This window comes from Candoia aspera, chromosome 2 (genome assembly GCF_035149785.1).
Source record: "Candoia aspera isolate rCanAsp1 chromosome 2, rCanAsp1.hap2, whole genome shotgun sequence".
Taxonomy (NCBI): Eukaryota; Metazoa; Chordata; class Lepidosauria; order Squamata; family Boidae; genus Candoia; species Candoia aspera.
In genome coordinates this window covers 222,618,501-222,631,254 of record NC_086154.1, presented here as the reverse complement: position 1 = coordinate 222,631,254, position 12,754 = coordinate 222,618,501, and the positions used below count along the sequence as shown (strand labels likewise).

General features: G+C 47.8%; 1 protein-coding gene across 1 annotated transcript in view; it reads left to right on the top strand.

Moving 5' to 3' along the window:
- Positions 1-12,074: 12,074 nt before the first annotated feature.
- The window catches only part of RGMB (repulsive guidance molecule BMP co-receptor b), a 36,595-nt gene continuing 35,915 nt past the window's right edge, over positions 12,075-12,754 (top strand). The window contains exon 1 of the mRNA XM_063295395.1: positions 12,075-12,190. The gene's annotated coding sequence lies outside the window, so the exon portion shown is untranslated. The remainder of the gene's footprint in view (positions 12,191-12,754) is intronic.

The window sequence follows — 12,754 nt, the reverse complement described above, 5'->3', positions numbered from 1 at the left end:
AAATTGTGAGGCAGGTCCAACTTAACAGTAACTGGATTGACAAGACCAACAATAGGGAAAGGACCAATGAACTTGGGAGCAAGTTTTTTAGAGGGTTGTGGGGACTTGATGAATTTGGTAGATAAATATACTTGATCCTCAATTTTGAAATTGTGTTGCAAAGAACGATGTTTATCAGCTTGAAACTTGTAAGCAGCCTGGGCATCAGCCAAAGCCTGTTGAATCACCGGCCAGGAATCAGCAAGCTTAACAGCCCAGTCAGAGGCAGAACAGGATTGGGGAGGTGGTTGTGGCAGCTCAGGGATGGGAACAAAGTCGTGACCAGAAACCACACGAAAAGGGGTTTGCCCAGTACTCTGATGGACAGCATTGTTGTAAGCCACTTCAGCAAAAGGCAGCAAGTCCACCCAATTGTCCTGATGGTAGTTAATGTATGCTCTAAGGAATTGTTCAAAGGCGGAGTTCAAAATCTCAGTAGATCCGTCAGTCTCAGGATGGGATGATGTGGACAGCGCCTGTTTGGTGCCAATCAATTTTAAAAATGATTTCCAAAACTAGGAAGTAAACTGTGTCCCGTGGTCACTGACCAAATGGGAGGGGCTACCATGGAGGCGGTAGATGTGGATGAGAAATAGGTGGGCCAATTGCGGGGCCGACAGGATGGATGCACATGAAATGAAATGGGCTTGTTTGGAGAAAAAATCTTTTACAACCCAAATGACAGTTTTCTTCTGACTGGGAGGTAGGTCCACAATATAATCCATAGAAATCTCATCCCAGGGATGGGATGGGCTGGCCACTGGCTATAGAAGCCCCTGTGGTTTCCCTCCTTTTCGCTTTGACATGGCACAAACAGGACAGGAAGCAACATCATCTTTTACATCACGCCTTAAGGTTGGCCACCAAAATTGACGGCGAACCAAATGCAAGGTTTTGACAAAACCAAAGTGTCCAGCAAGTTTATCATCATGGGAATGCTGCAAAACATCAGCTCTTAAAGTTTCAGGCACATAAAGGCGGTGTTCCACCCACACCAGACTGTTTTCAAAAGAAACATTGTCTCTATTAGCTAGCAACCAAGTGTCAGATTTCAGTGTCTGGAGAAAGTCCTTCTGTAACTGACAAGGAACTTGCACTTTCCGCTTCCCAGACTGGGCTGGGGGTGGGGATGCCTGCAAACGGGTCTGGCTCCAGGTGACAGCAACTAAGCCCAGTTGTGGATCAGTGAGAACAGTCCCAACCACATCTGCTACCTGGTCAAGGTCCTGAGGTAAATGTGACAAAGCATCAGCCAGAAAGTTTTTCTTTCCTGGAATAAATTTTAACTGGAAGTTAAAGTGACTGAAAAATTGAGCCCAGCGAATTTGTTTAGGACTGAGAAGCCGGGGGGTGCAGAGGGCTTCCAAATTCCTGTGATCGGTCCAAACCTCGAAAGGGCATTTAGCGCCTTCCAGGAGGTGACGCCAGGCTTCCAAAGCAGCTTTTACAGCAAAAGCCTCCTTTTCCCAAACATGCCACTGGCATTCAGTTTCAGAAAAATTTCTGGACAAATAAGTGCAGGGTTTTAAGTGATTTTCAGAATCTCTTTGTAACAATATAGCCCCAACTGAGGAGTCAGAAGCATCAACTTGAACCACAAAGGGGCGTTCAGGATCGGGGTGCTGTAGAATAGGCTCAGCAGTAAAGAGGGTTTTTAACTTCTCAAATGCTGCCTGGCATTCAGGCGTCCAATTCAGCACTGCCCCAGGGTTTTTTACTTTGCGTGTCTCCCCCTGTAACGGTTGCCTATTCTGACAAACTCAGTCTCACAAGCAGGTGCTTAAGGATAACTGGTTTATTGAAAGAATAGTATGCAGATACAAAGAAAGCTGAGAATGAGCAAAAGCGCGCCAAATACAAACTAAAAACCCTTGCTTCAAACCTGGTTCCACCCTCGCTCACGCTTAGCAACCACCCCCTCCCAGGTGCTAGCAACCATTGCCCACATCGGCCTGAGAAAGTAACCTTGAACACATTCCATAACCCAAACATACATTCCACAGTTACAGCAAGGAGATTACAGCCTGGCATGGCTGGAAATCTCCACCCAGCAAACATGGATCAGGAAAGTGACATGCGAAATGTTACAATGTATTCAGAACATTGGAACGATGAACATGACATATGGTTCCCTGACCGGGAAATGAACCCGGGCCACGGCAGTGAGAGCGCTGAATCCTAACCACTAGACCACCAGGGAAATCCAGCCAGCAGAGGAAGAGGGAGCGAAGAGAAGGAGCGACGCTATGCGAGAGGGCAATGTCTGCGGTGTGGAAAAGAGGGGCACCGAGCAGCGGCGTGCCCAAAGGGAAAGACCAAAGACTGGCCGGGAAAGTCATCTGGAAAATCTCCTTCCCTACCAAGGAAGTTGAAGGCGGCGCTGGCGGCGGTCGAACCTGAGGAAGTCCCTTTCTTTGGGGATGAGGAGGAGGCTGTTTGCAATCAACCGGCAGGAAACACCAGCCACCCGCTTTAAAGGGCGCCACTGGGCAGGTGGAAGAGGAAGGGCGCGATCACGCTTCGGTGAGTGGAAATTTCCCTACCATGACAGTGAAGGTGAAATCGGGGTCACAGACAAGAACCGTGGAAGTGTGGGCTATGGTTGATTTGGGGTGCTCACGGTGTTTAATGCACCCTGACGTGGTAGCTGTGTTGGAGTTACCCACATTTCCTTTGAAATGGCCCATGATCTTCACCCAATTGGATGGATCTACAGCAGGGGGGAAACCAGTGACTCACTCCACAGGGATGATGGCATTGCAAATGGGAAGCCACTGGGAGAAACTGCCTTTTGTGGTAGCGCCTGTGGGGGGTCTGTTTGTCATTTTGGGGATGCCTTGGTTTGTTCAGCAAAACCCACACATAAATTGGGTGCACAGGACTGTGACTTTTGCAGATGGATTCTACAAAGCCCCTGAGGGGGATGAACTGGACAGTGGCGAGGTGGGGAGGGCGGCAGCAACAACTCCGCATCTCCTTACTAGTCCGCTAGACGGACTGCCGGAACAATACCAAGACTTTGCAGATGTGTTTGGCGAAAAGGAAGCGGATCAGCTACTGCCGCACCGTAAAACTGACTGTGCCATAGACTTTATCCCTAATGCAAAGTTGCCTAAGCCAAAAATTTATGCTATGACCCAGAAGGAACTGGCAACGCTAAGAGAGTTTGTTGATAAAAATCTAGCCAGGGGTTTTATCGAACCAGCCAGTTCCCCAGTGGGTGCTCCTATTCTATTCAGACCAAAGAAAGATGGGACTTTGAGATTATGTACAGATTTCCATGGATTGAATGCAGTCTCAATATTAGATAAATATCCCATCCCGTTAATCAAAGACATGTTATCACATCTGGCAAAAGGTAAAATATTCTCTAAGTTGGACCTGAGGGAGGCATATTTCCGCATTTGTATAAGGGAGGGGGATGAATGGAAAACTGCTTTCAATTGTCCTCTGGGCTCTTTCCAGTATAAAGTGTTACCTTTTGGGCTGGCGGGAGCGCCTGGAGTTTTTATGCAACTGATCAATGAGGTCTTGCATGACCATTTATTCAAAGGGGTCTTGGTGTATTTGGATGATGTGTTAATCTATACTGAAACCATGGAGGAACATATAGAACTGCTTAGACAAGTGCTGAGCAAGCTGAGAAAGGCTGAACTGTATGCTAAATTGTCCAAATGTGCTTTTCATAAATCTCAAATTGACTATTTGGGCTATAGAATTTCAGACAAGGGTAATGAAATGGATTCAGCTAAGATTGAAGCCATTCTAGCATGGGAGCCACCACGCACGTATCGGCAGCTCCAAAGTTTCCTCGGATTCGCGAACTATTATTGCCAGTTTATCCAGGGGTTCACAGGGATAGCGTTGCCCCTCACTGAGCTACTAAAAACTAAAGGGCAGGGGGATACACGGAGGGCAAAGAATCCTGGGGCGTTGTTGAAATGGACGCCCGCATGCCAGGTGGCTTTTGACCAGCTTAAAAAGCTATTCTCAGCTTTATGTAATGGTTGCCTATTCTGACAAACTCAGTCTCACAAGCAGGTGCTTAAGGATAACTGGTTTATTGAAAGAATAGTATGCAGATACAAAGAAAGCTGAGAATGAGCAAAAGCGCACCAAATACAAACTAAAAACCCTTGCTTCAAACCCAGTTCCACCCTCGCTCGCACTTAGCAACCACCCCCTCCCAGGTGCTAGCAACCGTTACCCACATCGGCCTGAGAAAGTAACCTTGAACACATTCCATAACCCAAACATACATTCCACAGTTACAGCAAGGAGATTACAGCCTGGCACGGCTGGAAATCTCCACCCAGCAAACACGGATCAGGAAAGTGACATGCGAAACGTTACAATGTATTCAGAACATTGGAACGATGAACATGACACCCCCAAGCCCTTGGTATGGAGTAAATCAGTGAGGGACAAAGCAATCTCAGCAAACCCCTGGATAAATTGGCGATAGTAATTACTGAACCCGAGGAAACTTCGCAATTGCCTCCGGGTGCGGGGACATTCCCAACTTAAAATTGCCTGAATTTTTTCAGGGTCCATTTCAATGCCCTTGTCAGACACCCCATAGCCTAGATAGTCAAGTTGGGTCTTGTGAAACTCACATTTGGAAAGCTTGGCATAAAGCTTGGCATCTCTAAGCTTGTGTAACACCTGTTTGAGGAGACATTCGTGTTCCTCCTCAGTTTCAGTGTAAATGAGAACATCGTCTAAATAAACCAGGACTCCTTTAAACAAATGATCATGTAATACTTCGTTAATCAATTGCATGAAGAGTCCGGGCACCCCTGCCAACCCAAAAGGGAGGACTTTGTACTGAAATGAACCCAGTGGACAATTAAAAGCGGTTTTCCACTCATCTCCAGCTCGTATGAGGATGCGGAAATAGGCTTCACGATGATTGAGCTTGGAGAAAATCGTGCCCTTAGACAAGTGAGCTAACATGTCCTTCATGAGTGGCAGAGGGTACTTGTTGGAAATTGAGATGGAATTTAACCCCCGATAGTCCATACAGAGTCGAAGTGTGCTATCTTTCTTTTCCCGGAATAGCACAGGGGCCCCAACTGGGGAATTTGCAGGTCCAATAAACCCCCTTGACAGATTTTTGTCAATAAAGTCCCGAAATGCCTCAAGCTCCTTCTGAGTCATTGGATAAATTTTTGGCTTGGGCAATTGGGCGTTGGGAACCAGCTCTATTGCACAGTCAGTTTTCCAATGGGGGGGGGTAGCTGATCTACTTCCATTTCCCCAAAGACGTCTGCAAAGTCTTGGTATTGATCGGGCAAGCCTTCTAAATGTGCCAAACTAGGGCGCGGCATGGCAATCGCAGCCCTTCCAACCCCCCCGCTCAAAGCTCTCTCTGCGGTAGGGGCTTGGTAAAACCCATCCTTAAAAGTCAGAGTTCTATGTTCCCAATTTATATGTGGGCTTCGATAGGTCAACCAGGGAATCCCCAGGATTACCAAGGGGTTTCCAACAGGTGCCACTACAAATTTTAAAGTCTCACAGTGGCTGCCCATTTGCATTGCGACAGTTCCAGTGAAATGGGTTGCTGCCCCCCCCCCCGCCATTGAACCATCCAACTGTGTGAAGATCAAAGGCTGCTGGAGGGGGAAGCTAGGCAGGTCCAAAGCAGCAACCAGATCAGGGTGAATCAGACACCTGGAACACCCAGAGTCAACTAAAGCCCAGACCTCTGTAGTCTTTGTGCAGGAGCCCAATTTCACTTTTACTGCTAAAGTGGGACAGTCAGCACTCACCATAGCATCCTTGCGCCCATCCTCCCCCACCTGCCCACAGGTGCTCTTCATGGCAGGTGGCTGGCATTTCCCGCTGGCTCCTTAGAGTCATCTTCAGCCTCTCCCGAGAAGTAGAACACTTCCTCAGCGTTGGCTGCACCCTTGGCTGCTGTCATCCGCTGCGAGGGGGGTGGCGATTTGGCCAGCAACTTGCCCGCTCGATCTCCAGCCTTGGCTTTTGGGCAATCAGCTGCTCGATGCCCTTCCTTTCCGCATCATAGACACTGACCCCTCGCATAGCGCCGATCTCTCTCCTCTTCCCAGGCTCTATAACCTGGCCAGGCAGCAGTTGTGGCACTTTGGGGTCCCGTCATGGTGGCTGGTTGTTTTTCAGGTCGTTTGGTTTGCATGAAGGTATGCTGGGCATGCTCAGCCTTGCCGGCCAGACAGATCCATTCATACAATGTCTCTGGGTCGTCTCTACACAACGCCGACCGCAGGATGTCCTGGTTGAATCCCTCTTTAAACCGTTCTATTAAGGTTGACTGAGACCAGTCAGGGATTTTCCCAGCTAAAGCCTTAAACTCCAGGGCATGATCAGCTACAGACAGTTGGCCTTGGAGTTTAAGGCTTTAGCTGGGAAAATCCCCGACTGGTCTGAAGATCCTGACCTGAAGATCCTTCAGTGCCTTTTTAGTTCTTGCCTTGGCTAGAGGATCCTCAAAATGCAGTTTTAACGCCCACATGAAGTCCTCAAAATACTCAAGCTCAGGGGAGTCAGCCTCACTTAATTGAACATACCAGTCAGCCACTCGTCCCTTCAACTTGGTGGCAATGGCAGTTATTTTAGCCTCTTTGGAAGGGAAGTATGGTCCAAACTGCCTCATGTAACTTTTAGCATTAGTGAGAAAGAAAGATAACTTGGTTGGATCCCCATCAAACTTGACAGAAAAGTCTTTCACCCCCCACTCCTGTTGGAGCTGAATCAGCAGCTGCTTGAGTGGTTGGGCCCCAGGTTACAGTAGTTCTCCCTCCTTGGGGTGGGGACACTGATGGTCGAACTCTGCAGGGTGGAGATTCATCCCAGTGCCGGCTCCAGCCCCACTCTGCTGGCAGTCCGGGTGTGGGGATGGAGGATGATTGCGTGGAGCTGGAATCTCCTTCGTGCCTCGGCTGCCCCCACCCCCATGATAGAGTCAGGTTTCTTAACATGTACTCCATCGATCCTATTTTGGCCTCCACCACTCTTAGCCTTTCAGGTGTTTGAGATTTCTCCCTCCCTCGTGTGTTAGGCTGTCTCCCTGTTGATACCGTGGTAGATTCTATGTTTGGGGTCAGCGGGAACTGATACTTCCAGGACGCCTGGGACGTCCCTGGCTGGGGTTCTCCCATTTCATCCCAGGTGATCAACTCTGCGGGCGATTCGCTGGATGCCGGTTGCTCTGGTTCTCTCCCATAGTCGGATTCCTCCACATCAGGGCTGGAACTCGAATCCTGCCGGAAACCTGAAGGTTCTGGGGTGAGGCTCAGTTCTCCATTCTTGACCATCGACTCGGGCATTAAGCCAGTCGGTTCCTCAAGTCCCCCAGTTCTGAGCCTGGACTCGGCCATCGTTAACTATTTTCCCTCACAAGAAACTATTGTTGGTAGGAGCTAATGGTACAACTTTGGTGATTCTCAGCTTTATGTAAAGATTGCCTATTCTAAAACACCATCAGACTCATGAGCAGGATCACAAAGATATCTGATTTATTAAAGAATAGTATGCAGGATCACAAAGAAAGCTGAGAATGAAAAAAGTGCGCCAAATGCAAACTAAAACCCCTTGGTACGAATGAGATCCCTCCCCACGTAGAATCTTCCCAAGCTCACAATCCCAGGTGCTCCTAACGGCTTCTGATGGTCCGCAGGAAAAGTCCTTGAGCAGAGCACATAACCCAAACACATTCCATTGAAATGAACATAGATACAGAGCTTGGCACAAGGTTTCACAGCAGCTCCCTCCCAAACAGAAATGCGCGTCAGCACCATGGCATGTGAAACGTTACGATGTACAGTGCACATTGAAACAGTGAACATGACAGAGACTGTTCACCAGCTGAAAAGAGGCTGGATGGGATCTAGTGAGTGTCAAAGCCACAGTCCTGGATGAAACCCAGAGCATCCAGGAGTACATCAGTAAGATGGCACCCAAAGATGAGCTGCTGAGAGAATGCCTGAGGCAGTAGCAGACATGGGAGGAAGATCAAGCAGAGGAAGTGACATGGCAAGGCAAGACAAGATCCTGCATGGATCGACAGTGGTTGGAAAGGGCTGGACTAAAAGACAGCACTGAGGCACTGATCATAGAAGCACAAGAACAGGCACTAAGCACCAGACCCATAGAAGCAGGGGCCTACCACACTAGACAGGACCCGAGGTGCAGATTGTACAGAGGCCTCAGAGACAGTCCAACACATAGCGGTAGGGAATAAGATGCAGGCAGGAGCAGCATCTTGAATGGCTGAATGGCACAACCAAGTAGCTGGTGTTGTGTACAGGAACATCTGCACAGTATATGGGCTAGACTCTCCCAAGTCGAGATGGGAGATTACACAGAAGGTCATGGAGATTAACAGGGCTAAGATCCTGTGGGACTTCCAGATCCAGATGGACAGGCAGGTACTGGCCAATCAACCAGACATCGTGGTATTAGGCACGGACTAGAAGATAGCAGGGGTGACAGATGTAGCAGTGTCAAGTGACAGCAACATCAGGAAGACAAGTATGAGAAGCTGGAGAAGTACCAGGGCCTGAAGGAGGAACTAGACAGGATGTGGAAAGTAAAGGCCAAAGTGGTCCCAGTGGTAGTAGGAGCACTCGGGGCTGTGACTCCCAAGCTGGGAGAGCGGCTCCAACAGATCCCAGGAACAACATCAGAGCTCTCTGTCCAGAAGAGTGCAGTGCTAGGAACAGCTAAGATGCTGCGCAGAACCTCCAAACTACCAGGCCTCTGGTAGAGGACCCGATATTGAGGAAGACACATAGGGATGAGAAGGGAATTTTTCCATCCATCCATCCATCCATCCATCCATCCATCCATCCATCCAACTCAGGGGCTGCAGTGAGCAGGATACAAGAGTGCTAGGTTATGTCATCATGAACCATACTGTGCAAGGCCTGAATAGCTCTGGAATTTGAGATGAAGTTTAAATTTTGTATGCATGTGGGTTTAGCTACTACAAATCAAGTCTGTTTAGAGATCACAGTACAATTTTTATTGTAGAAGGAGAGCTATGTTAGTCTATGGTAGCCAAAAATCAGAAAGAGTATGGTAGCACCTTCAGACTAACATTTTTTATTAAAAGGCATACTCTTTTGTTAACTATAGCTCACTTCATCAGATGCATGGAGTGGCTAAGCAGAGGCAGGATTTAAACTGGGATGAGATGGGAGTCTAAAAGGGAGGGGAAGGCATGGTGGGTATGCAGATGCAGGTTACACATCTTAGATACAGAGACAGATTACTGGCACTGTATCAGTTAACAATTGTAATGTGCTAAAATCCACTGTGTTTGTTTAGACTTTCTGAGATGGTCTGAAACCTTTTGATGTATGTGAGTTCAGCAATCCCTCACTACACTGTGCTGGTAGTTTCTTTGTTCCAAAAGAGCTATTTTTAAATCAGTTATGGAGTGTCCTGGGGGGCTAAAATGCTCTGGCATTACTTTGTCCTTGTTTTGAGTCCTGATGTCAAACCTGTATCTATTATTTCTTTTCTTCGAAGTGTGACTTGTTTGTCCTATGAAGAATCTAGACAGGCATGGAATATATCACATTAAAGGAAGCGTATGTGAAGGCGCCTCTAATCCTGTGAGTGAAGTTGGGGCTTAGGATGGGGTTGCTGGTATGAGTGTAGGAGCGAAGTAGATATCTGTGTTGCAGGATCTAGTTCCCACGTTAGCATCATTGTCCTGTTTTTCCTTGTTGCTGTGAGAATCTGCTTCAGGTTGGGTGGCTGTCTGCATGCAAGTATGGGCTTGCCACCCAGTGTCTGAGAAAGTGTGGTATTGTCCAATATGGGTTGTAACTTATTAATAATGTATTTGAGTAGCTCGAGCTGTGAGTATAGGTGACAACTAGTCTGTTGTTTTGTTTTTGTGGTCTGTCTTTAGTAAGTCCTCCCTGGGAATTGACTGGCTCTATTGACTTGTTTACTGATCTCATTGGATGAATAGTACAATCTCTTGAATGCCTGGTTTAATTCCATCAATTGAAAATCTCTGTCCAGTCGGTCAGAACTATTACTTGGATCCTCCTGTGTGCCCCTTTTCCTTGACTATCCAGGAAGTGCAGATGTCAAACAAACAACTAGTGGAACTAAGATCACAGAGAACTCCTGTCTACTTCCTCAAGTTCTACAGTCTCAAAAACCTGTTAGATAACATCACAAGGTACTACTGCTGTCATCTCATTTGGACCCTCCCAATTTTCATCTTGATGGAGATAAAAACATTTTTATCCACAGAATGATTAGTCAGATGATGATCATTTGCACTGGCTGATTTCCAGGGGAAATAATCTTTTCCAAGCTTCCTGGCACCTGGGGCAGAGGCTCCCAGACCCCATATAATTTCTGGATTATGTCATCTCACAAGAGGTTAAGGCTTTGTCTTCTCATTGTGACATATAACTAAAAGAAATCTTATTTAAGTGGAATTTAAAGAGGGTTAATAAGTTGTGTAAGATATTGCATAGTGCCATAGTGCCAGTGTGGTGCCATCAGTATCATGAAGGTGCTTAACAGGATTCTTGAAACTTTTAATTTTAAAAAAAATGAAATGAGGAGTAGCCTTACCAGCTTGCCTTCTGTTTGAAACTGCATGCTACATGGCAGTTCCAAATATATCCAAATATATCCATCCAATTTTATTCAAATATATCCATATTTATTTATTTATGTATTTATTTATTTATTTTTCACATTTCTATCACTGCCCATCTCCCCCTAAAAGGGGGACTCTGGACGGTTTACAATAAAAATATCCATCCAATTCCAAATATATTCATTGGCACAAAAAGCTTGCTAATCTCTGTCCAAGTTATTTGGTGCTTCTTTTAATACATAATAATTTATATCTACTCAGAAATATGACAACTGAGTGCGGTGGAATTTATTCCCAGGTAAATGGTTGGGGAACGGCAAGTTGAGTTGTTGTGACCTTGTATGATTGATGCCTGGAAGAAGAGCCATAGAGGATAAATACAAACTAAGGTGGAAAGACATATGAAAGGCTATCATGTCTACTGGTTATAGTATGTGGCTGTTATTTTGCTTTAAGGATTCAAGATAATGCACCTAAGAATAAACATTCTATGTGTAATGGTGTGTGGGAATGACCTTGGGAGACAGGAGGAAGAGCCACAACATAGACAACAGTCTAATAAACAAAATTTGAGTCCAAAAGAGGAGGAGTGGAAAAAGCATCTCAGAAGGGACCTTTCCTAGCTTTTGGGAGAGTAAAAGTGAGTGAAGGGAGGGGTACATTCAAACCTACAAGATTCTGTTAACGTAACCCTACAATAAAGATAGAGCTAGTATTCCTGGTCGTACTTCTTGTCTGGACTACCTCGCAAGGCCAACGCTATGAGAGTCAGATGCCACTGTTGATTTGTAGATCTGCAGGGGCAAAGTCTCACTTTTCAGAGGTGATGATTTAGGTCAAACCGGTGATCACTTCGGTGGTTTTTTCTGGGTTTGTTTTTAAGACTGTATGTTCTGTTTTGTGGTACCGGTGGATTATTAATTTTAAAACACTGCTGTACTCTAGAAAGTATGCAGGTTGAAACTACTGGGGAAAAAAAGTAAATGTAGGGAAAGCTGCACGGAATACGCTGCACTGTGAACTTGTGGAGAGGGAGGACCGAAAGAAAGGAAAGATGAAGTGTTGCAAAAGACGGCAGAAAAAAACTTCCTGTTTCCATCAGAAGGGATCGCCAACTAATGGTCCAGATGTGCAGGTACATTCCAGCGGTTTCAGGCGAGGAGGGGGAAGCGGCGGCGAGCCAGAGGCTGGGGACCCGCCGCGCTCTTTAGTAGCTCCGAGCCCGCGTGCGCTTCGCGTCGGTTCCTCGTTTGCTCCCGGAGAGAGACTCCCGCCGTCGCCCGAGCTACCTCGCCCCCCTCCTTTGCGTCAAGGTTAAAATCAAGCGAAAGAACACCCCCCCCCCCCGTGCTTTGCGCGGCGGAGTTGCGGCCGTTCGCCGGCCACGCGCTGGGCAACCGGCGCAGAAGGCGCCCTTCTGGCCTTGGTATCAGAGGCGGGAGGAGGCGCCCGCCCGTGCGGAGCGCCTCTGTTGTGGCGGGCGGCTCCGGCTGGGTGGGGGGACCTCGACGAGAAACTAACGAGGCGATGCTTGCGGTGAGTGGTTTCGTTTGGTCGCCGCTGGGGCGGGGGAGATGAGGCGGCGGCGGGGTTGGCCAAGGAAGCCGCGGTGGGTTGCTTTTTCGCCGGCTCTACCTTAACTTTGGAAGCGGGAAAGGGGATCCGGCTCCTGAGAAGGAGCGGTGGCGGGAACCTGCCTTGGGCAGACCTAACACCTGGAGCTCGCGCGCTGGCGGGAAAAACAGGCGTCCAGCGCGAGGCTCAGCGCAGCTGCCTAGCTTAGCCTGTACTTCCGCCGGCCGAGAATGAACGCAGCGGCGCTGAGGCCGCCGGAGACCCGCGCCCGGATCCGAAGTGCGCTTCTGAAGCTCCACCACGGAAGGGTGGCCTCTCTCACCTGAGGAAGGCAACCCCGAAGGACAAGGTGGGGGCGACCTGCAAGTCAGCCGCCTTTGTAGCGGATTTGCACTCGAGGAACGGAATGGTATTGGAGCGGGACGTCGGTAAAGATAACTGTGGTTACTAAAAGGCAGGCCCGCTGCCCTTCTCCAAACAGTAGGAGTACGAAGTAGCGGAAGACTGTTAATTTTTAATGAAAAA